This window comes from Mustela nivalis, assembly GCF_964662115.1.
Source record: "Mustela nivalis genome assembly, chromosome: 1".
Classification (NCBI taxonomy): domain Eukaryota; kingdom Metazoa; phylum Chordata; class Mammalia; order Carnivora; family Mustelidae; genus Mustela; species Mustela nivalis.
The window spans coordinates 169,945,226-169,967,214 of NC_139020.1; the positions used below are offsets into that span (position 1 = coordinate 169,945,226).

General features: G+C 48.8%; 2 long non-coding RNA genes across 3 annotated transcripts; one reads left to right on the forward strand and one right to left on the reverse strand.

The window, feature by feature from the left end:
* Positions 1-3,560: 3,560 nt before the first annotated feature.
* On the reverse strand, positions 3,561-6,774 carry LOC309863718. Of its 2 annotated transcripts, XR_014311212.1 has the most exons (4): positions 6,021-6,774; positions 5,217-5,278; positions 4,385-4,485; positions 3,561-3,886 (listed from the first exon to the last, which is right to left on the reverse strand). It is a non-coding gene; the product is annotated as an uncharacterized lncRNA (long non-coding RNA). The 2 variants fall into 2 exon arrangements; XR_014311213.1 differs by lacking the exon at positions 6,021-6,774 and having other exon boundaries at positions 5,217-5,342.
* LOC309863712 lies at positions 5,715-15,301 on the forward strand. The gene is made up of 4 exons (XR_014311211.1): positions 5,715-5,946; positions 8,186-8,286; positions 10,961-11,168; positions 14,454-15,301. It is a non-coding gene; the product is annotated as an uncharacterized lncRNA (long non-coding RNA).
* Positions 15,302-21,989: the final 6,688 nt, after the last annotated feature.

Here is a 21,989-nt window from a genome sequence, read left to right on the forward strand (position 1 = left end):
TTCGGATGCCAGCGGGCTAGAGGAAGAGAATCTGGGGAGCAGAGAGGTGAAGGCACTGGCTTTGTCCACCCTGGAGCTCACGCTTTCACCAGGAAGGGAACTCGGTCTCTGCTCCCTGCTTTCTAGCTTCAGGGGCACATCAGCATTCCACGGCTGTGTCTGATGTCCTCTTAAAATGTACCGTAGGGACGCCTGACTGGGTCAGCGCCTGGTAGAGCACGGGACTCTTGATCTCGGCATCATGAGTTCAAGCCCCACATGGGGTCTAGAGATTCCTTAAGAAAACTAAAATAATTAGGTAAATAAATAAATTTTTAAAAATTGAAGCTCAAGAGTTAAAAACAAACAAACAAAAAACCCCAAAATACAAAAAAAAAGTAGCAGGTGTGAACCCTAACAGTAATAGTAGCAATACTACGCCTGATGACTTTATTGAACAATTGCCAGGCACAGAGACACACATCCTCTCACTTACCGTTCAACGTGCCTACCGAGGTAGTGCTGCTAAGATCCATTTGTAACGGACATGGTCCTTGAGGTTTGGGGAAACTGGGTAATGTAGTGAGGTCTCCGCCCAAGCTTGTCCATTTGCTAAAGGCACGGCTGATATTCGAATTCTGATATTTGACCTAGAGCCAGCTATCTTGATATATTAGGAGAAAAAAGGAGGTTTTAAAACAGGAAAGGACTTTATTCAGGAATGAAAAGGAACAAAGCATGTTATCCACAACAGCAGGGATGAGTCTCATAATACGTATGTGAGTGAAAGAAGAGAGATAAAAATGTACACAGTGTTTGAGTCCATTGACTTGAGACATTCAAGTGATAAAATTCTAGAAAACGCAGACTGATAGTAACAGAAAGCGAATCAGCAGTTGCCAGTGGCTGGAAGGGGCAGGAGGGAGATTATCGGGGCATAAGTAACCCTTCTCTTGATCCTCTGGATTGTGGTGATGGTTTCCCAGGTGTACAGAAATGTCAGAACTATGGGGTGCCTGGCTAGCTCAGTCGGTGGAGTGTGTGACTCTTGCTCTCAGTGTTATAAGTTTGAGTCCCACATTGGGTGTAAAGATCACTTAAAAACAAAATCTTAGGGGCACCTGTGTGGCTCGGTCCATTAAGCATCTGCCTTTGGCTCAGATCATGATCTCAGGGCCCTGGGATCGAGCCCCACCCTGGGCTCCCTGTTCAGCAAGGAGTCAGGTTCCCTCCCTCTGCCTCTCACTCTGCTCATGTGCCCGTGCTCTCTCTCTCTCAAATAATAAATAAAATCTTCTCTCTCTCTCAAATAATAATTAAAGTCTTTAAAAAATACTGCATTAGGCATGATTCTGGTTTGGTTTTTAAGGGAAAAAATGAAAACATACACAAAACATATGAATGTAGATCTATTTTTTTTTTTAAATTTTATTTATTTATTTGAAAGACGGAGATCACAAGTAGGCAGAGAGGCAGGCAGAGAGAGAGAGAGAGGGAAGCAGGCTTCCTGCGGAGCAGGGAGCCCGATGCGGGGCTCGATCCCAGGACCCTGAGATCATGACCCGAGCCAAAGGCAGCAGCCCAAACCACTGAGCCACCCAGGCGCCCCGAATGTAGATCTATTTATCTATACCTTCACATGACTCTCAAGGCCCTCCGTGATCTGAGGGTCCCTGACCACCTCCCAGCATCGTCGCTCACCACTGGCCCTTGAACCCTCCATGCTGGGCAGAGTCTGACCTTCCTTCCCTCCATGGCCCCCAGCACTTGCTCACCTCCTGGCTTTCTCTCTTATTAGATTCTCTCTGTCTGGGACACTGTCTCACTCCACACCTTTCCTTGGTTTCCTCCTCTTGATTCTTCAGGCCTTATCTAGGATGTCCTCTCCTTCCTCAGACCAAAGCACTTGCCTTTCCCACCCGGTATCTGTAACCATTGAATTCTGTTCTCTGTAGTTACTTTGTAAGTTTCGGGAAGGCAAGAGACTGTCTTTGGTTTGTGGAGGTATTCTTACTAGTAACACTACACCTGACTCACGGGAGGCACTCACTAGATCTAGATCCGTGATTGAATGAATGACCAAAATGATATTTTAAAGTTCTAGTGAATAAGAACGTGTATATACCAATAATAATAATAATAATAATAATAATGAAGAAGAAGAAGAAGAACCTGTATTCCTGTATATACCAACATAGTAGTGTTGAAAAGCACAAAGGATTGATATTCTCCAATATGCAGGCCAGCATAAAATTAGGAATGCACGTCAAGGCAGCCTGTCACCGAGCAATTACAAAGGTCATATTCAGAGTCACTCCGACCTAGTTCTACCAGTATGTCAGCTAAGTAACCTTGGGCAAGTTAGTTTATCTCTCTGTACCTCTGTTTTCTTCTCTGTATAATGGGGATATCGAGGTATTCTGCCAGTGCTAGGAAGTTTCAATCAGACCATGCACGGGAAGCGCTTAGTGTGGCACAGCCCCACACTGTAGGTGCTCAGTGACTGTCCATAATCACTAGCATTGTCAGCCAACACCTCACATTTATTCTAATTCTTTTTCTTTTCTTTTTAAAGATTTTATTTATTTGACAGAGAGAGACACATCGAGAGAGGGAACACAAGCAGGGGAAGTGGGAGAGGGAGAAGCAGACTTCCCACCTAGCAAGAGCCGGATGCGGGGCTCGATCCCAGGACCCTGGGATCATGACCTGAGCCTAAGGGAGATGCTTACCGACTGAACCACCCACATGTCCCTAGTTCTCTTTTTCTACCAAACATTTCTCGTATAATATCTTAACTGCTCCTACAGGAACCTTATTGGGAGGTGACACGGATGTTATTATTACTCATTTTAAAGGGAAGCCGAAACCCAGAGAAGTTAAATGACTTTACCCAAATTATAGATGAGACAATCAGTGGCTCGAAGGGTCCATCCCTTAGTTCACCACCCTACAGAGGCTACCTGCTGTGTCTTGCCTGCTCCTCAGACATAAAAGTGACTGAAGGCCCCTACCCATCCCCGGAGGCAAGCCCAACTTTTTCTGGTAGTTCCTGGAACGCTGTGTTCTCTCAGCCGCCAGGCTGAATCCTGTTCCTACTATTTTATCTCAGCTGCATCTCACCTCAGGCGGCTCATAACCTCTATCTGCGCAGCTCCAACAGCAGGTGGAACACAGCTTCCTTTCCTTCATCCTCACGCCAACCCCCTCAAAAACTCCCTCACCTAACAGAGGTACATACGTCCCCACCACCATGCCGGCCCGTCCCTGCACGCTCACCATCTCCCCCACCCCCTTTATTCCTCAAACTTGTTGCTCCTCTGTTCCCCAAGACTGCCCTCCCTCTGAGCTGCTCCTTTCCCACAGAAATACTGAAATTTCCCCCATCTGATTAGGCAAGACACTTTACCATCACACACACACACACACACACACACACACACACACACACACTCCCCTCAGATATTATCTGCCTTGAACGTCAGCGCTCAGCTGAAGAAAGACCCACCAAACCTGGCTCCCCACTTCATTTGCCTCAGAGTTTGGAGGATTTGCTCTGTTTGGCTCAGCACAAAAACCTGTTCAATAGTGTATTCGATTTTATTTCTTTCCCCGATATTAAAAAAATGGACGCATTTCGCCTAAAACCCTGGTCTCCGTCTTCTTTCAAAAACCTAGGGAGGACAGGACAACATGGCGGGGGTGGGGGATTGCTCCCTGATCAAATGTGGCAGCAGCAAGCTGCCCCTTCTGCCAGGCGAGACGGTTACTCTTCACCAGAATCCACCAGAACCCTGGCTTTGTGTGACTCAAAAGTCTGGCCTCTGGAAGCATCTGAGTTGTAATCCCTTCTCTGGCGATATAACCCAACTGGCACAAGTTTTACGTCAGTCCTCTTCCTTCCCTTCTGTAAGTGGAAAGACCCAGTATAGAGATATTCATTTTTCCACTGATGTAAATTATACTACCACCCCAAATTAGATAGCAGAAACAGTTACATGCAGTTTGGTTTTAAATACATTTTCCACCCCAATGCAAAAATGTTATACAGCATATTTAGATTCTTTCCCCCTCTCACAGTAAAGGTTTTTTTTTTCCCTTATGACAACTAAAATTCCCATTATTCAACTGTCTACCATGTGCTTTGAGATTTGGGGACGATTCTAGCTGATTCTAGAATTGTAGCTGAAGAAGCACCGTTTCTGTCTTATGAGTAGCTTGCTGCAACATAGCCCCTAGCATCTTTGATTTAATGCTCCTTAATCGATTGCCCTTTAGTTTACTGTTCAAAGCTCCACGCCTGTTTTCAACGGTAGCTCCAACGCCTCTGAGGCCTGACTTCACTGTTGCTCCCTCTCCCAATTTGCATATTAGCTGACCCTCAATTTTTTTCAACAGTCCTTACCCTGGAGCAGACACAAACTGGTCCCACCTGCGTAAACAGTCTCACTGATGACACTGAATAACCATCTGATTTGTTTTGTCTTGAGGCGGGCATCACACCATCTGAAAGGGCAGAGCAAGACTGAAGCAGAAGTTCTCAAAGTGTGGTCCCTGGGAACCCGTTGGAAAATGAGGACCCCCTCAACCTCAGCCCAGACCTACTGAATCCAAATTTGAATTTTAACAAGACCCCCCACCATGAGTCATAAATAAATAAGAAACGAGGTCATTTCTTCAGTGAAGAGGACAGGGAAGGAAATAAAAGAGGGGGATGGGACAGTGACTAGGAAGAGGCCACCTTCCAGGCAGCAACTGTTCTCTGAAAGTTTACGGGTCTCAGGAGCTGTTTACAGTCTTCATGATCCCAAAGGACCCTAATGAGCTTTTTTTCATGGAAGCTCTACCTATCTGTACTTGCCATTCTAGAAGATAGGACAAAGAAATGTTTTAAATATTCTCAACTCCTTGAAACATAGTAAATATTATATATTAACATACTTTTTTTTAAAGAATTTATTTATTTGACAGAGAGTGAGACAAGGAGAGAGAGCACAAGCAGGGGGAGTAGCAGAGGGAGAGGGGGAAGCAGACTCCGTGCTCAGCACCCTGGGATCATGACCTGAGCCCAAGGGAGAGGTTTAACCCACTGAGCCACCCAGGCGCCCCAAGATACTTTTTGTGGGAGCAGCTATGCTTTCTAAAACAAAATGAAACAAAAATTCATGAGCAGAATGGCGCTTGTTTGCGTCTCTCTTTTAACGTTGCCTTCATAGAAGACGGCTGTATTCTCCTACCTGCTTCTGCAGTCTGTTGCTGCACCGCCTGTCTTACGGTCTTTGGAAAACTCTACTGCACACTGCGGAGAGGAACAGGGACAATGGCAAAGAGCCGCTTAAAGCTGTCATGAAGCTGGTTTTGGTTTTGCATACCTTGGAAGGGTCGGAGTCCCCAGGCCGCTAGGACCGGTGCTGGGAGGCCCTGGTGAGGAAATGCGTCACAGGGAAATCGGACGTGAAACACGTTCTCTATGATGAGTCCTCTGTGGGAAGACTTCTCACTCCCTTGAAACAACATAGAGTTTGTGCAGAGAGGATGTCAGTGTGACTCCTGGTCCCAAATTGGTCCTAGCAGCGGGACGATGGATAGGTCCCGTGCCCTCTCTCAGCCTCAGTTTCCTGGTCTGTTTCATAAGGAGCGTGATCTCTACTATTCCAGCCCCATCCCCGTCCCCCACCCCCACCCCAAGTGCGCGGGAGGTCCCAGCGGGAACTTTAGAGTAACTCTCTCATTTGCCCAGCAGAGGGCGATGGAGACCAGCCCTGGGTGGACACCTTGCACTTCACAGGCCCTTCACCACCTCCCTACTCAGACATCAGATCCCCTCGTGATCCGGGCGGTTGCCTTGGCACCAGTTGGCACCAGGTGTCTCAGGCAACCCGGGCCATGTCCCGGGAGCGGCTGGGAGCCCGAGAGCCCTTCATATTGACCCACACGTGGTCAGACTGGGATGCTCTGACTCTCCAAGTAAGTCTGGGAAGAACAGAGGGGGAAGAACTGGTTTAGGCAAAGACACCTTCCCACCCCCACCCGCACTGGACCTTTCGGTGAGGAACCACCCAGGAGCTGTTGACTCCTCGCAGGGAAAACCGGGCGGGGTGGCCGGAAGAGAACAAGACGGAGCGCTGCGCCAGCTCTCCCAGGGGGCTGCCTGCCTGCAGGCGCGGGGCTGTGCTTGCATCAGCGCTGCCAGGGCTGGGGCAGTGGCCGCCAGCGACGTCAGCCGCCTTCCCAGAAGAATTCCACTGCCTGCGGCCAGCGGCTGGGGCGGTGTGGGGGCGGGGGCTTTTGGTTTCGGAGGATGACACCACTGGCAAGCTGCGTCTCCGGTTCGCACTCTGTAGTCATGGAGACGACAGCATCCTGGCAGTCTTGGTGAGGCCAACCTGCCTCAGAAGTGACCCGGACCAACTGCGGGAAACCGCGAGCTCTTCGGGTTCTTCGGTGCCGGCCCAGTGAGACGGCTGCAGGTCCCGCCTGCTCCCCTGGGGACGCCTGCAGGGCCACCTTTCTTGTTATTTTTATGCAGGATTATCAGGACTCAAAGCACTCTCACCCAACCCTTGGCTAAGAAACATTTCCCCCCACCCCGCAAATCGAAACACAAAGAACAACCCCAAGACAGGACGTGCCTGGCAAAATAGACTTTTCAATACTCTGAATTCTTGGGGGCTTTTTTTGTTTTGTTTTGTTTTGTTTTTGTTTTTTTAATCTTTTTGGAGCAGTTTCTTACGATTCTCTTTAGAATATTCCCTGGCTTCATCCACCTTCGGTACAGTGTTTGTTTTAAGTCATTCTGGGCAAGCTTAATATGGAGCATCTAGCCTGTGCCTTGAATTGACGCTTTTTTTTTTTTTTCCACTATACAGAGACCAGGCATTTAGTCTTTAATTATGTGTTAGTAATGATTGAGAAGATCAGGGCAGCAATAATCCTAAAGAAAGAATAAGAAATCTACAATAACAACCTAAATAAATGCAGCTAACAGTGACTGAATGCCCACCCAATGTCAGACACTTTGCTAAATCCTCTATAGTCATTTTACCACATTCAATATCCACGATTCTCTGAGGTGGGTTTCATTGTTTTGATTCGTACTTTGCAGACTAAGAAACTGAAGCAAAAAGAGGTAAAGTAACTTGTCTATGTCCTACAGCTAGTAGCTTAATACTTAGTAACTAATAAAATCAAATCCTGGTCCATAATAAGCATTCAATACAACTGCACTCTGCTTTAGAAAGAACAGGAAGAGGGCAGTGCACATAAGATCCCCCAAACCTCATTCATTTGTGCCTCTTCCACCTAAGATTTCTTATAATATGAAGACGGGCTAGGGTACGGTTCCTTTTTTCTCCATGGGCGGGGGGGAGTTGCTAAGCAAATATTAGAAACAAAGTGAGAATATTTTTATAGGACATTTTGGAGTTTACAAAGTACTTTGCTCCCCAGAACCTAACTTCATCTCCACAACACTCCTGAGTAGTAAGAACTGGTCATCCTAGCCCCAATTTACACGCAAACTTTTCTTTTCAGAAAACCTTTTAACCACTTTTTAAAAAGTGGACTTCAAGGACACAAAGCTAAACCACACACTATAGCCAAAAAGTAGACACAATCCAAATGTCCATCAATTCATTAATGAATAAATAAAATATGGTATACGCACACAATGGAATATTAGTCAGCCTTAAAAAAAAAAAAAACAGATTCTGACACATGCTACAACATGGATAACTTGAAGACATTATGCTAAGTGAAATAAACCAGTCACAAAAGGACACATTTTGTAGGATTCCACTTTTATGAGGTACCTAGAACAGACAGATTTATAAAGACAGAAAGTTAAATAAATGGAAGTTATAGGGGCTGGCATTGGGGGTGGGGGGAGGAGGAAACGGGATTATTGTTTAATACCTCTACAGTTTCTGCTCAGGAGGGGCAACTAGTTCTCGAAATGGATGGTGGTGATAGTTGCCCAACATGGTGAATGCACTGAAGGTCACTCACGTGTATACTTGTATACATGTATATAAGATGGTTACAGTGGTCAATTTTGTTATGTATTATTTTGCCACAATGAAAAAACATGTACAGAAAACCAACCACCCCAGTGCTCTCCGTTCCTTTCTACTCTGTCTTTTAAAAGAAGATTCTCCTGCATTTATTAAGACGGCTTTAACCTAAGACCCAATTCTTGACTTTGCAGGGGTTGCTGCCTCCACTTGAAAGTAAGAAAACGTCACACCTTTAAAAATAGCTCACAGTTGTGCCTTTTCGATAACTACAGGAGCCTGGTATTCCCCTCAGGTATTCCACATGAGCAAGATCTGGCAGGGAGGGGGGAGGACTGGGGGTGAGTCACTGGTTTGGCAGGTGAGGTCATCATGGGGTGACCGTCTGCCTCGAGCAGGCTCCCTACCTCCCACGTCTCCCATCTTCTCCCCTCCAGGGCAGCTAAGTCAACAGCCAGCCTAGTTCCAAGTCTAGCTGCCCTGGTGTGAGGTTCAGTGGGAAACATTCCTCTTTATGACTCTCTGACTCAACACCCCAGCAGATGGGTTCACGAAGGCTCTGGTAATCAAAGCCAGCTCTGAGGTCGAGACCCTGGACTGCCAAGTCATGGTCTATAAGCAAAAGAGGGGAGACATACATCCTTGGGAAGGGAGAGGAGAGAGCTTGTTCTCTGCTGGAATGCTAAATATCTAAGAAATGATGGAATTGTTTTACTTATCTTGATTATCCTGATTAAGACACCCTGAGACAGTGGCACATGGAAGAGCACAGTAAATATTCGGTAAATGATTCTTACTTTGGAGGAGTTCAGCCACAAGGACAATCCCAAACTCATAGTAAAACATATATATTTTTAGGTTTTACCAACTCCGGTTTTCTCAAAGAGACATCGGAATTAGAGCTTGATATATTTTTGTGGAACAGACACAGGCTTCATGTGGACAGTTTTGGTATCAATACAAAGAACCATGATGTTTATTATGCAGGTCATTAGGTTATTAATAAGTGGTAACATGAAGGGACTTTCTTGGACATGTTTGTACACTCATCTAGCAACCATTAGCATAGGTACCATGCATATAAAATGAAAGAGAGTGAGAAAGAGAAAGTTTTTGATTTATTTCTTTTGTCTTTTTCCTCTTTGGTCTCTATAGTGTTGAGTCAACCTGGTATGGTTTAAGGTACATGAATCTTAGCATAAGACAAGCCTTATATTAGGCAGAGACACTAGGTTGCAAGGGACATAAAAATGCATTCAGATTACCTAGGAGGGGAAAAATCCAAATGATGGCTTCAGGCACAGTTGTATCCAGGTGCCCAAATGATAATGTTAGGGATCTGTTGATCTAGAACTCTGAACTCTGCCTTCATAAGCCCACAAAATTAGCAAAAAAATCTTCCAATAGTTCTGGGCTTACATCTATAGGTCTAAGACCTTATTCTAAAGAAATCTTCCTTCCCAATAAAATTATCTCGCAGACTGGGGCGCCTGGGTGGCTCAGTGGTTTAAGCCTCTGCCTTCAGCTCAGGTCATGATCTCAGGGTCCTGGGATCGAGCCCCACATTGGGCTCTCTGCTCAGCGGAGAGTCTGCTTCCCCCTCTCTCTCTGCCTGCCTCTCTGCCTACTTGTAATCTCTGTCTATCAAATAAATAAATAAAAATCTTTAAAAATGGGACGCCTGGGTGGCTCAGTTGGTTAAGCAGCTGCCTTCGGCTCAGGTCATGATCCCAGCGTCCTGGGATCGAGTCCCACATCGGGCTCCTTGCTCGGCAGGGAGCCTGCTTCTCCCTGTGCCTTTGCCTGCCATTCTGTCTGCCTGTGCTTGCTCTCTCTCCCTCTCTCTCTCTCTCTCTCTGATGAATAAATAAAATCTTTAAAAAAAAAATCTTTAAAAAAAATTATCTCGCAGACTAAGAACCTCACAGACTGAGAAAAAGGTAGCTGCTGTTTCCATAATAAAAGGTAATGGTTGCTGGGCAGGCAAAAATAATAGGTCTATTCTCCCCTGGCATAAATGTACACCTGTGGGAGAGAGGGTTTACAATTGAGGTGCCACTTTCCTAGTTTGTCAGTGAGTCAGTCTGGGGTGAAATGTTTGTGCTCTGGACTCAGCAGCCCCAAGTCAAAACTCTGGCTTTCCACTAGCTTTCTGGCCTCCGACAATTTCCTTAAAAGTAATCAAGCTAATAATAACTACCATGTTTTGAACATGAGACAGTTGCTAGGCATTATGTGTGTTATCTTGTTTACTCAACAAATCTGCAAGGTCGTTATTATTATCCCATTTTACAGATGAGGAAGCTGAGGTCCAGAGGGATTAAGTGACCCACCCAAGGTCATTAAGCTAGTAAGGGTCACTTCAGCCCAAGGCAGTCTGGCTCAAAGTGGGCTCTCTGAGTCTCCCTCTCCTTGCTTGCAAAAGGGTATGAGATGGAGAAGAAAGGGGTAGAAGGAAGATGAAGAGGAAAAGGAGAAATAATAGTAAAATGCCCATAACAATATGAAGTAGGCAGTAGATCTAGTTTTCTTTGTCTGTTTCTTCCACTCTTGTCTTCCCTTGCTTCCTTTCTCTTTCTTTCTTTCTTTTTTTTTTAAGATTTTATTTATTTATTTTACAGACAGAGATCACAAGTAGGCAGAGAGGCAGAGAGAGAGAGAGGAAGGGAAGCAGGCTCCCCGCTGAGCAGAGAGCTGGATGCAGGACTCTATCCTAGGACCCTGAGATCATGACCTGAGCTGAAGGCAGAGGCTTAACCCACTGAGCCACCCAGGCGCTCCCTTTCTCTTTCTTTTTTTGGTTACTTCATGTGGTCCTGATTTTTTCCTTCTTTCTCCCTCTCCTCTCCTTCCTTCTTCCTCTTCCCTTACCTCCCTCCCGCTCTCCACTCTCCCTTCCTTCTCCCCGACCCCAACATTTTTTTCTTCTCTATTTATTTTTTTAAGATTTTTATTTATTTATTTGTCAGAGAGAGTGAGCGAAAAAGCACAAGCATGGGAAGCAACAAGCTGAGGGAGAAGCAGTCTCCCCACTGAGCAAGGAGCTGGATATGGGATCATGATCTGAGCCGAAGACGGATGCTTAACCCACTGAGCCACCCAGGCGCCCCTCTCCAGCCTCTTTTTAAAGTCCTGACCTGGTGCAGGGCACTATTTACGCATCACAATGGAGGCAGGGTAAGCACTGGGGCTTTATTGGTTCTTTACAGCACTCATCCTCACAAATATGGCACCCCAAAGGAACCCACAGCCATGAACCCCAGTGCAGCACTCTGGCTTGCCCAAGATTAAGTTGTACTTCACTGGGAAGGGGAAAATCAAGGCAGAGAGCACTCTTTCAGTGCCCACCTCACACCTCCGTGCTGGCTGATCTCTACCCTGACGGAGGTCCGGCACTTGCAGGAACACCCTCTCACACTGGTTTTGGCTCCGGCCTTTGCCTGACCTCTCAGAGTCCGCCCAGAGGCCTCCTGAAAGAGAAAGGAAGTGAGCACCAAGCGAAGACTGCCTTGGGGCTTTGAGATAAGCACCTTTCACTTGGACATGTTGTAACTAGAAATCCAGAGGAGTTGACATTCAGCAGAGAGAACAGATCCTGGGCTGCTGGGGGTGGGGGGCCCGAGTCTCCCCGGTAGATGCCAGGTTGACCCCTAGCATATGGCCCTCCTGAGGAAGGACAAGGACTTGGAAAACAGTAAACCGCTAGCTCCTTAATAATCATTTTATAGAGTTCTGGCCTTGGGGACAGGAAGTCCACATCGGTGGGCAGAGTCTCCCCCAACACCCTCAAAATCTCCACCACTCCCAGGCTCCCCCGTGACAACTCACGGAGTGTGTGTGAGAGGTGTGAGAGTGTGTAAGTCTTCCTGCACGTGCCATAAACCTGGTTTGGAGTGAGGGCCTGCCCCATGATCAAGCCCCTTAGGTCCCTCTACATGGGTTCCCTACCTACGCAAGCCCTGCAGTGGGGTTCAGGGTCTCCCCTCTTGGGGAACCACCACTAGCAGCAGCAATCACTTTCTGTTCACTCCTCTCCAGCCTACAGGGAAGGCCCTTGGACAGGGGAGCTGTGGGCTGAGGAAAGGCGGTCTGGCACAGCTCCCACTTAGGGCCACCTCAACCCAGAGCATTTGTAATCCCGATTTCATAGATGAGCAAACTGAGACCCCCCAGGTCAGCTAATAGGAACATGCAGTGTCTGCTCACCAAACTATTTCATGGACCTCAGTCCCCTCCAAGATAGATGCCTGACACCAGGCACTTCAATTTCCTCACCAGCGCTTCTCATGCCTTAATGTATACACACACGACCCAGGGAGCTCATTAAAACGCAGGTTCTGATTCAGCAGGTACTGGGAGGGGCCTGAGATTCATTTCTGACAGGACAGGTGACACTACCGCTGCTGGTCTGGCACCACACTCCGAGCAGCCAGGCTCTGTCTGCGGCTGCCTTTCCCATGAGCCTGGGAGAGAGTACATTTAAGCTCAGTACCCAAGCAGTAGTGATGGGAAGTCTAGCATTACGCTCTCAGAACTGAGATGAGCCGTGAAAGGGCGCCTGGGTGGCTCAGTAGGTTAAGCATTAGACTGTTGGTTTCAGCTTAGGTCACAAGCTCAAGGTCCTGAGATTGAGCAACTCCCCACCCCAATCAGGCTCCCTCAGCTGGGAGTCTGCTGAGATTCTCTCCCTGTCCCTCTGCTCCTCCCCAACCAGGCACCCTCTCTCTTTTCTCAAATAAATAAATACGTCTTTAAAAAAAAAAAAAAAAAACAACTAAGGTGTGCTGTGAGTATAAAATATACACCAGATTTTGAAGATTTAGTAAAACTAAAGTGATGTAAAATCTCTCTCTAAAAACTTCTTGTATGAATTACGTTAAAATCATAGTATTTTAGATATACCAGGTAAAATAAAATATATTCTAAAATTTATTTCACCTGCATCTTCTTACTTTTTTTCATGTGAGTCCTAGAAAATTTTATATTTTTATTTATTTTTTTTAAAAGATTTTATTTATTTATTTGAGAGAGAGAGAGGTCACAGGTAGGCCGAGAGGCAGGCAGAGAGAGAGGGGGAAACAGGCTCCCCACTGAGCAGAGAGCCCGATGCGGGCCTCGATCCCAGACCCTGAGATCATGACCTGAGCTGAAGGCAGAGGCTTAACCCACTGAGCCACCCAGGCGCCCGAGTCCTAGAAAATTTTAAATTGTGCATGTGGCCTGCAGTATATTTTCATTGAAGAGCTCTAGTCTAGAGTAGGGGTGCCAATCAGGCAGGGGTGATGTTGCCCTCCAAGGGATATGTGGCAATGCCTGGAGACATTTTTGGTTGTCATATCTGAGGGTGTTGCTGCTCACATCTAATAGGCAGAGGCCAGAGATATTAAATATTCTGCAATACATAGGACGGCCTCTCACAACCAAGAATTATCCAGACTAAAATGCCAGTAGTGCCAGCGTTGCAGAAGTCTGGTCTAGAGTCATCTCCACTGTCTCTGACGTTGTTTATTACTTGCCCATTCATTGTTTTTGTTCCCTCTCCTAGAATGCGAGTCCCATGAGACCGAGGGGTGCTGCCCACCCGTGGGCCCTAGGACAGTGCTTGCTGTGCACTCTAGGCCACCTAGGACAGCTCTAGCATGCATGACCCTCTGCAGTATCCTCAGAGGATCTCCCCAACCCCCTGAGCCAGCCAGGTGGTTTGAATGCATCCATGCAAATTAGCCCAGGCTCAGCGGCCTGAGAGGACAGCAGAGTGCAATGAGACTGCTCCGCCCTGCGATCAAGCCGGAACGAGACAGACTCGTCTAGGCCGGGTCGCCCTCTCAGTTGCACGCGAGTCGATCTATCAGCGGCAGCCATTAGGCCCAGGAGCAGAGATAGGAATTGTCTCTGAAGGGCTGTCGGTCTTCTGCCTGCCTGGCCAGCCACACCCTGTCAGGCCTCTCACAGATCAGGCTGCTTCGGTTTCCAAGGACTTTATTTACCACCCAGGAGTGGTTTCAAAGGGCTGGCTGCAGTCCATCTGATCCACCGCCTTTCCGTAGTGGCGGGCCCTGAGAAAGCCCAGACCCAGGATTTCTAAGGAAGAGCTCTGTTCTCGAGAAAGCTCTCCCTCCACGAGAGGCCGGTGGGTGGGGAGGGTGAGGCCTAAAGAACAACCCGGGTCCACCCAGGGCGTGCGAGGGAACAGAACCCAAGCAGATTAACTTCTGTTAGATAACTCTTTAATCTTCGGTGTAAAGTCTTGAAAGCCACGGTTCTGGGCCTTCTCCTTTCCCACTCGACAACTCCCTAAGGCGGGGCTCTGTCCGGTTTGAGTCAGGAGCCCAGGTTTGGCCCCTGAACTAGCCTGTGTGGCCTCGGGGAAGTGAGGGAAGTGCTCTAGGCCTCGGTTTTCTCTTCTGTAAAATGGAGAGAGGGAAGTGGGGGGTGTGTCATGCCGATCTTTAAATCTTCTAGCATTTCGCTCTAGTCTTCAAGAATCCAGGCTCCCGAGCAGGGGCACGCTTCAGTCCCGGCAGCCTCCTGTGTCCCAGCCCGCCGTCCACTTCCTTGCCTTGTGTTATAAACACATCTCAAGCTTCAGCTGCAATGGCCCACCTTCAGGTTCATTAGCGTGGCTGACAGTTCTTAGGGCATGTCCTTCTGCTCCTCCACAGAATCTTCTAGAGTACGGCTTCAGAGCCTGCATGATGGATCACATGGCACATGTTGACCTTGTGCCCTGCAGCAAGTTACTTAACTCTTTCTGTGCCTCATTCTCTTCTGGGAAATGAGAATAATAGAGGTACCTGATTTATAGGGTGATATGTGCTGGTTAAGTGGGGGTGATTCCTGTATGGTTGTTAGCAACAGTGCCAAACATCTAGAAAGCAGCAAGACAAAAGACTCCCGTCATTATTATCAATTCTGGGAACTGTTCCACTCATCTCTCAGGAATCAACTCCGTTGTCACCTCTTTCAGGAAGCCTTCCCTGACTCCCACCTGCCAGCTGAGGTCGCTGCCCCTCCTCTGGGTTCTGACTCACCCTGAGCTCACCTTGGTCACCACCCTTATCAACTGTGTGGTAACGGTCTGTTTACTAGTCTCAATAGACTGTCACTTCCTTTAGCAGAGGTTGGAAATGGACCGCTTGCTAGCCCAAACCACAGGTGTGCTTTAAGTGTGGACTACAAGGGAATTTGGAAACATTTTGATGGGAGGCAGTTCTTTAAAAAAGCTATGAAATAATATATTAAAAAAATAAAGTCTGTGAAAAAAAATAGAATGATTTTACATAAAAACCTAGATCTCCAGCTTTTCTTGGAAAATTAGGAACTGTGCTAACCCAAGCCACCATCATCACCGGCACCTGGTACCCGCACAGTATCACCTTCCACAGGCTCCAGCCGTTGTCTGCGGCAGGCCCAACCCAGTCCAATTAGCTCACACCCTCTGCCCCAGAAATCCAGTGAGATAAGTTATCTTCTTAATCTGGGCACTTTTGAGAGTGAAAGGGGGATGTTATTTATACCTACAAATCAACTAGACAGCCCAGGAAAAAACCAGAGCATACATCCCCCCACCCCTGACCCCACTCCCACCCGCCCCCAACGATAGGGCAGGGCTCTGGGGCATCTTTGGGTCCCACACTACACACTTCCTGCCACATCAATGCTCCATCACTGGTAACCGCCAGAACTGGCCTTCTGGACCATTTGTGAAGTGTGTTAACTCCGGCAGTCCTCCCAAGTACCCTTAGGTAGAGACTCCTGTCTGCATTTTGCAGTTGAGGACACCGAGGCGTGACGCATTAGTAACCCCGCTCCACGGCACAGCTAGGAAGTGGGCAACCAAGGCAGTCTGGGTCTAGAAGACTCTGTGTTGGCCAAATCAGGAAGCAACTCTCAAGGCCCCTCTCAGCTCTAAAAATCTATGGTTCTTTGTGGTTTTTTTCCTTGTTTGTTCCCTCCCCCCGCCCCGGAGCTCCCCTCCTTTGGTCCTGTCCCTTCTCTGACTCTTGGGCGGGCTCCCTTGGCTCTCCCACTCTCTCCCTCTGCGTCTTTTCTCCTTCGAGGTTTTGCCTCTATCACTGCTGTCTCCTGTGCCTGTTCCCGAATGGCGTTTCTGTCCGTTTTCCTCACGCTCCTTCTCTGGCTGGACTTTCTCACGGTCTCTGCTCTCCTGCCATGTCTCTGCTTCCCTTTCTTTCTCCCTCCTGCTCCTCCTGCTCTTCCGCTCCCTCTGGCCTACCCACCAGGACTAAACAAACACCCTGTGGTCGAAAACTATGTTTTCAGTAACTCTGCTTTGGTCATGGCTTGTAGGAACCCGACAAGCCAGGCACCGTGCCTTCTGTGCACTCTGCTGAGGATGGAGGACAGGCCTGTGGACAGAGGTCCGAGGGCCCGGAGCAGGGAGACTCAGGCTCCAGTGCACATGCCATTCCCTCCCCACTCCCGGCCTGTGCCTCAGTCCTAGTCAGAAAAGCTGCTGTGGGGCTGAAGCCTCTCACCAGACAGCGTGCTGATGGGGAAGCTGGTCTGGGTTCAGGCCTTCCGTTCCAACAGCCTGACAGGCGAATGTGTCTTTCTGTTCGGCAAGAGCAGGATGACCAAAGGACATGTGTCACAAAAACAATCCCGCCAGTGACTGGGATCGAAGTATATGAAACGAATGTCTTTTGAAGGGAGAGGGTAGTCTTGGAATATTTGAAGACGGGGTCGGGGGGAGGCGACTTTTTTTGTTTTTTTCGAGATTTTATTTATTCATTTGACAGAGAGAGATCACAAGTAGGAAGAGAGTTAGGTAGAGAGAGAGGGGGAAGCAGGCTCCCTGCTGAGCAGAGAGCCCGATGCAAGGCTCGATCCCAGGACCCTGGGATCATGACCCGAGCTGAAGGCAGCAGCTTAACCCACCGAGCCACCCAGGTGCCCAGAGGCAACTTTTTCTTAACAAACAAACAAGGAGAAAATGTATGGGGTTGGAGAAAATAGTCCTCATCGCCCGCAACATGTGCCAAAAATGAAGGGCAATGCGTGGCAGAGGGGAAAGAGAGGAGGGAACTTAAACGGGAGTCAGTCAGTGGCCAGAGGAGGGGAGGTTGAGAGGGGGAAGGAAAGAAGAGGGGGTGACAGAGAGTTTTTAAAATGCAAGGTGACCCTTCAGCAGCTTCAGTCTGGAACTGCCGCCTGGGCCTGGTGGGGTTTCCTCGAATGAATGTGTATTTACTAAGGAAGGAAGGAGGAGGAGACAGGACAGAGAAAGACCACAGATGTAAATGCCTAGGCTCAAATCCCGGACTGGGCTCCACCCTCTTTTCACCTTGGTTTCCAAATGGGTGTTCTGGTGAGGGGGAAGGGGAATGTTCCTATGGAACACAGTTGGTGGCAGAGAGTCAAGGCCCCACCCATCGGGCTGCCAGCCCCAGGGGGCCTCTCCCCTGCAGCCTGGCAGCTGCTGGATGTTATCAGGAGAGAGCAAGGCAGCAGGGGCACAGCAGGACGTTCAAGTTCACTGCAGATGACCTGGGGCCACAGGGTCTAGCTCCAGAGCTCTGTGGCTTGGGGGGGCTCCGTCCATTCTGGCAATGAATGGCTGCTGAGTGTTTTCGTGATTTCAATGTGGACAGTGCAAGGGAAACAGCCTTGCAGAGTGGTATCAGCCTCGCTGCCAAGATCTGTCACCAGATTATTGCCCACCCACCTCTTCAAGTGTAAGCCCTGAAAGGGCAGGAACCCCATTGCGGACCCCACTTTGGAACCGCACTGGACACACAGGCTGGTATACAGTCAGAGCTCAATAATGGAATGAATGAATCAGGATGCCTTCACCTCTCCCTGCTGCTCCCCGCCCCCCCAACTAGCTATATGACCTTGCTCAGTCCCTTAACCACTCTGAGCTGCCGCTTCCCTCATCAGTACAATGGGATAGAGCCAGTAAAAGTAGAGGCTTTCTACTTAGTGAGAGAGGGTGGTAGGGGATCCCGTCTACAGTTGTCACTGAAATACGGTGGGCATGCAAATGGAGGAGATATTTTATGCTTTGTAAAAACTGCAGCTTTTGGGGTGCCTGGGTGGCTCAGTGGGTTAAAGCCTCTGCCTTCGGCTCAGGTCATGATCCCAGGGTCCTGGGATCGAGCCCTGCATCAGGCTCTCTGCTCAGCAGGGAGCCTGCTCTTCCCACCCCCTCCCACCCCCATCCCCCCCACCCCCTCCACCGCCTGTCTCTCTGCCTACTTGTGATCTCTGTCTGTCAAATAAATAAATAAAATCTTAAAAAAAAAAAAAAAACCTGCAGCTTCTGCTTACAGTAGTTCCAGGTGGATCATACAGATCTTACTTTTTAGGAAGACAGTGCAGTGATGAGGTACAGAGCTCATGCCCTGGAGACTCAAAGCTGGCTCCAAATCCTGCTTCCACCCCTCACTCCCTACATGATGCTGGGCAAGTCCGTCTGTACAACAGAGCTGCCCCGAGGCTTCCATGAGGTCCGTCCCATGCTGTCCCTGGCACATAGTAGGTGCTCAGTTTGTGTTAGTCATTAGCACCAGTTTCTACCACCAAATCCTACAAGGCAGACAAGACCATCCCCAGGGTGCAAAAGAGGAAACCAGAGCTGGCCAGGTGGAGAGGCGTGTCTGCCGGCAGAACCAGAACTAGACATCTTCTGCCCCCGAGGCCCACCACAGCTGCCAGAAATAAGGCGGCGTATCACCATGCCGGCCTCCACCCCTTGCCCCCGTGGAGAAGTGAAACACAAACCCACCAGTGTCAGAAAGAAGAGAAGGAAGCAGCTGAGGTGAAGAGAGCCGAGCGGCCCCCAAATCCTGCCAAAAGGACGGTCTAGGACAAGGTCAAGTGGAGGGCGGCGAGAGGGTGGGGGCAGTGGGAGGATAGTGTGACACGAAGGGGACTGGTGGCTGAGTCGGCCAAAGCAAGGGGTGAAAAGCCAATCCTGAGAATGCGGAAGGAAGCCTTTTTATCAGCGTTCACAAGAACAGAGAGGGAAGTTGTTTGCATCTGGCCAGATACCTCGGCTATGACCTCCTGTCTCGAAGAGAAGGGTCCCTGCAAGCTTTGCTTTCAAAAAGTCTCTTGGGAAAAAACACATGGCCCTGATTCTTAGAAGCTGCCCTCACCCCAACTGCATAAACGTCTCAGCTGCTCTCTTGCCGGTTCCGAGGGGTGGACCCTCTCTGCCTGCTATGCCTTCAGGATCCCATGAGAATTGACATTTCTCAGGCTTTTAGCCTCTCGGTTTTATAGGTGCAAAACTGAGGCTGGAGCCCGGCCTCTCTGGCCCTCGCTCTGCCATTAGCTGCTCTGGGATCCTGGTGGCTCCCCTTGGCGGGCCTCAGTTTTCCCATCTGCAAAGTGGACGTGTTTAGACCACACCTCCGTTCAGCCCTTCCTCTTCCTTTCCCTCCAGAGGGTATAGAATTTGAAGGCAAATGTCACCCTGATCAGATGGTGTGTGGATTCGTGAATAACCCAGCCGGGAGGTCAGCCTCTGGAAGCAATTGAAGATGGCTCGGGGATCTGAGATTCCTAGACCCTGCAGGCAAGCAGAACTGTTCCCTCCCACACTGGGCCGCCTCCCTTCCTGAGCGATCCTGCTCCCATTCTGTGGGAGAAGCAGCTGTGCCTTCTGCAGAGTTCTGATGCCAAGCACGTTGCAGGTCTTAGACCAGGCAGGGTGCTCCATCTGGACTCAGCACTGATTGAGCACGAGCCGATGTTAAGCACATCTTTCCTCCTCACAACAAGCCCAGGTGAGACACACATGCTTCCTCTGTGCATTTTCTAACCACAGAAGCGGAGGCCTGCAGGGGCACCTGGTCCGGGTCGCGTTACTGCAGGCAGCAAAGCAGAGTTTCAAACCCAATGCTGAGTGACTCCTGCCAGAGCCACCCCATTTAAATAAACACCAGGTGATGGGCTGTGTGTCATTTTCTTCCTCTCTTAATGGAAAACATTGCCCCCCTTGTCAACAACGCAGATTACTTGCATTTTTAAAAAGATTTTATTTATTTATTTGGCAGACAGAGATCACAAGTAGACAGGCAGGCAGAGAGAGAGGAGGAAGCAGACTCCCCGCAGAGCAGAGAGCCCAATGTGGGGCTCCATCCCAGAACCCTGAGATGATGACCTGAGCCGAAGGCAGAGGCTTTAACCCACTGAGCCACCCAGGCGTCCCGGATTACTTGCATTTTCAAAGGGAGCAATCTCTCGAAGCATTTCTAGATAGCATGATACATTGTCTGGAATTTTATTTAAATGAATCCAATTGCAGGGGGAGGGTATATAAATAGAGCAAAATGGTGCAGGAATGGGCATTTCTTGAAGCTGGGTCTTGGGTGGGAGGTTCCTTACACGGTTCTCTCCCATTGCGAACGTGTTTGAAATGTCCCTGGTCATTTCAAAACGTAATTTACATTTGGTGTGTAAAGCGTAATTAACTCGGGAGAAGCAAAGGGGCCCCCAGAAAGGCCCTGTCCCAGAGTGGAGGCGGTGGGGGGGCTGAGGCGGGGACTGTGTCACCCCGCCCTACAGCTAAAAGAACTTGAAGGGCGCCTGGAGCAGGCATCATTATGGCCTCCGGGTTCTCTCCTTGGACCACAAGGGCCCTCCCTGCATCCAAGAGAGCACTCTGCCCCCAACCCACCAGCCAAGCGGCGATGCGAGAGAGGGTTCCTGAAGCCGCGCTGTGGTTTTGTGCCAGGGCTTGGAACCATGCAGGGTTCATATTCACCCAGTGGGGACATCTGGGGAGTCTCCTATCAATGTGCTAGCAAAGGGACAGGGGCTGTACATATCCGGGGCACTCAGAAAACTAGGGAAGATGAGATCTCTGACCCCCACACAACAGCCAAGTTATCTGGAGTGGCCCCTCTCCACAGGCCCCCGGAGGCCTAGTGCCCTCTGCCCTTGCCTTCACCCAAGGTGCCCTGGGAGCTCCATGTGTCCCTCCAGACTCCCTCCAAAACAAGGATTCCTCCTGTTTACAATCTTCCTTGTTTGTAACAGCTTCTTCCTCAGGCAAGAAGAACTCACCTCTCTATTGGCCTTCATTCTGTTCAGCTGTGGTCGGGCATTTACTCAGTGATTGATCACCAACTATATGCATTGGAGATATAGCACATAGCAAGTCGATAGACAGAGGATAGAGGGCATAGAAAACATACACAGCATGGAACAGACTTTGTACCCATGCTCTAAGGGCTTCTAACTTCCTAGGGGAGAAAGGCAATCATAAACTATTGACACTATTAATGGTTGAATTATGAGTCTGACGAGTGCTTTAGAGAAGTGTGGCAGCTGTGAGGGCACATAAGGAAGAATGAGGTCTGATGGGGTGGGGGCATGCAGAGGATTCAAAGTAGGCTTCTTGGAGAAAATAGTGTCTAAACTGGGAGTTGGAGGTTTGAGGCATTCGCTGGTCAAACAGGGAAAAGAGGTTATTCCTGACAGAGCAATCAGCACCAGCAAAGGCCTTCTGGCTTAGTAGAAGGAAGTGAAGGAATACAGTGTGGATTCTGTAGTCTTAAGGAGTATGAGCAGGGAGGAGGTCGTAGAGCTGGATGAGAAGGAGCTATGGCAGACAGCAAAGAAGCTTGAAGGCCAAGTTAAGGATGATGAGGTACTCATGAGGTAGTGTGGTGGGGGGGGGGGGAGGTAACATTGTTCTTTTAAACCTGAAATGATCTCTCTGGTTATGGGGGCTTGAATGGCTCCCAGCCGGGCAAATGTGGATGCTGCTGGGCGTAAGCTAGCTAGCTCGTATGGCACATTTGTGAGAAGTAGGAGAAAGCACCCTTCAAGGAAGACACAGCCCTCTAGACCCATGCTTAGAAAATGGAACGTGGCTTGAATTTCAGCACCCATTAACTCTGAGCCTGTACCCTTGTGCAGTGGACAACGTGTACAACTGCACACAATGGACTTGGATTCTGGGAAATAGAGAAATCAGAGTGCTATAAAACAACTGTTGAAAAATCTGCCTCCTCTACTTTC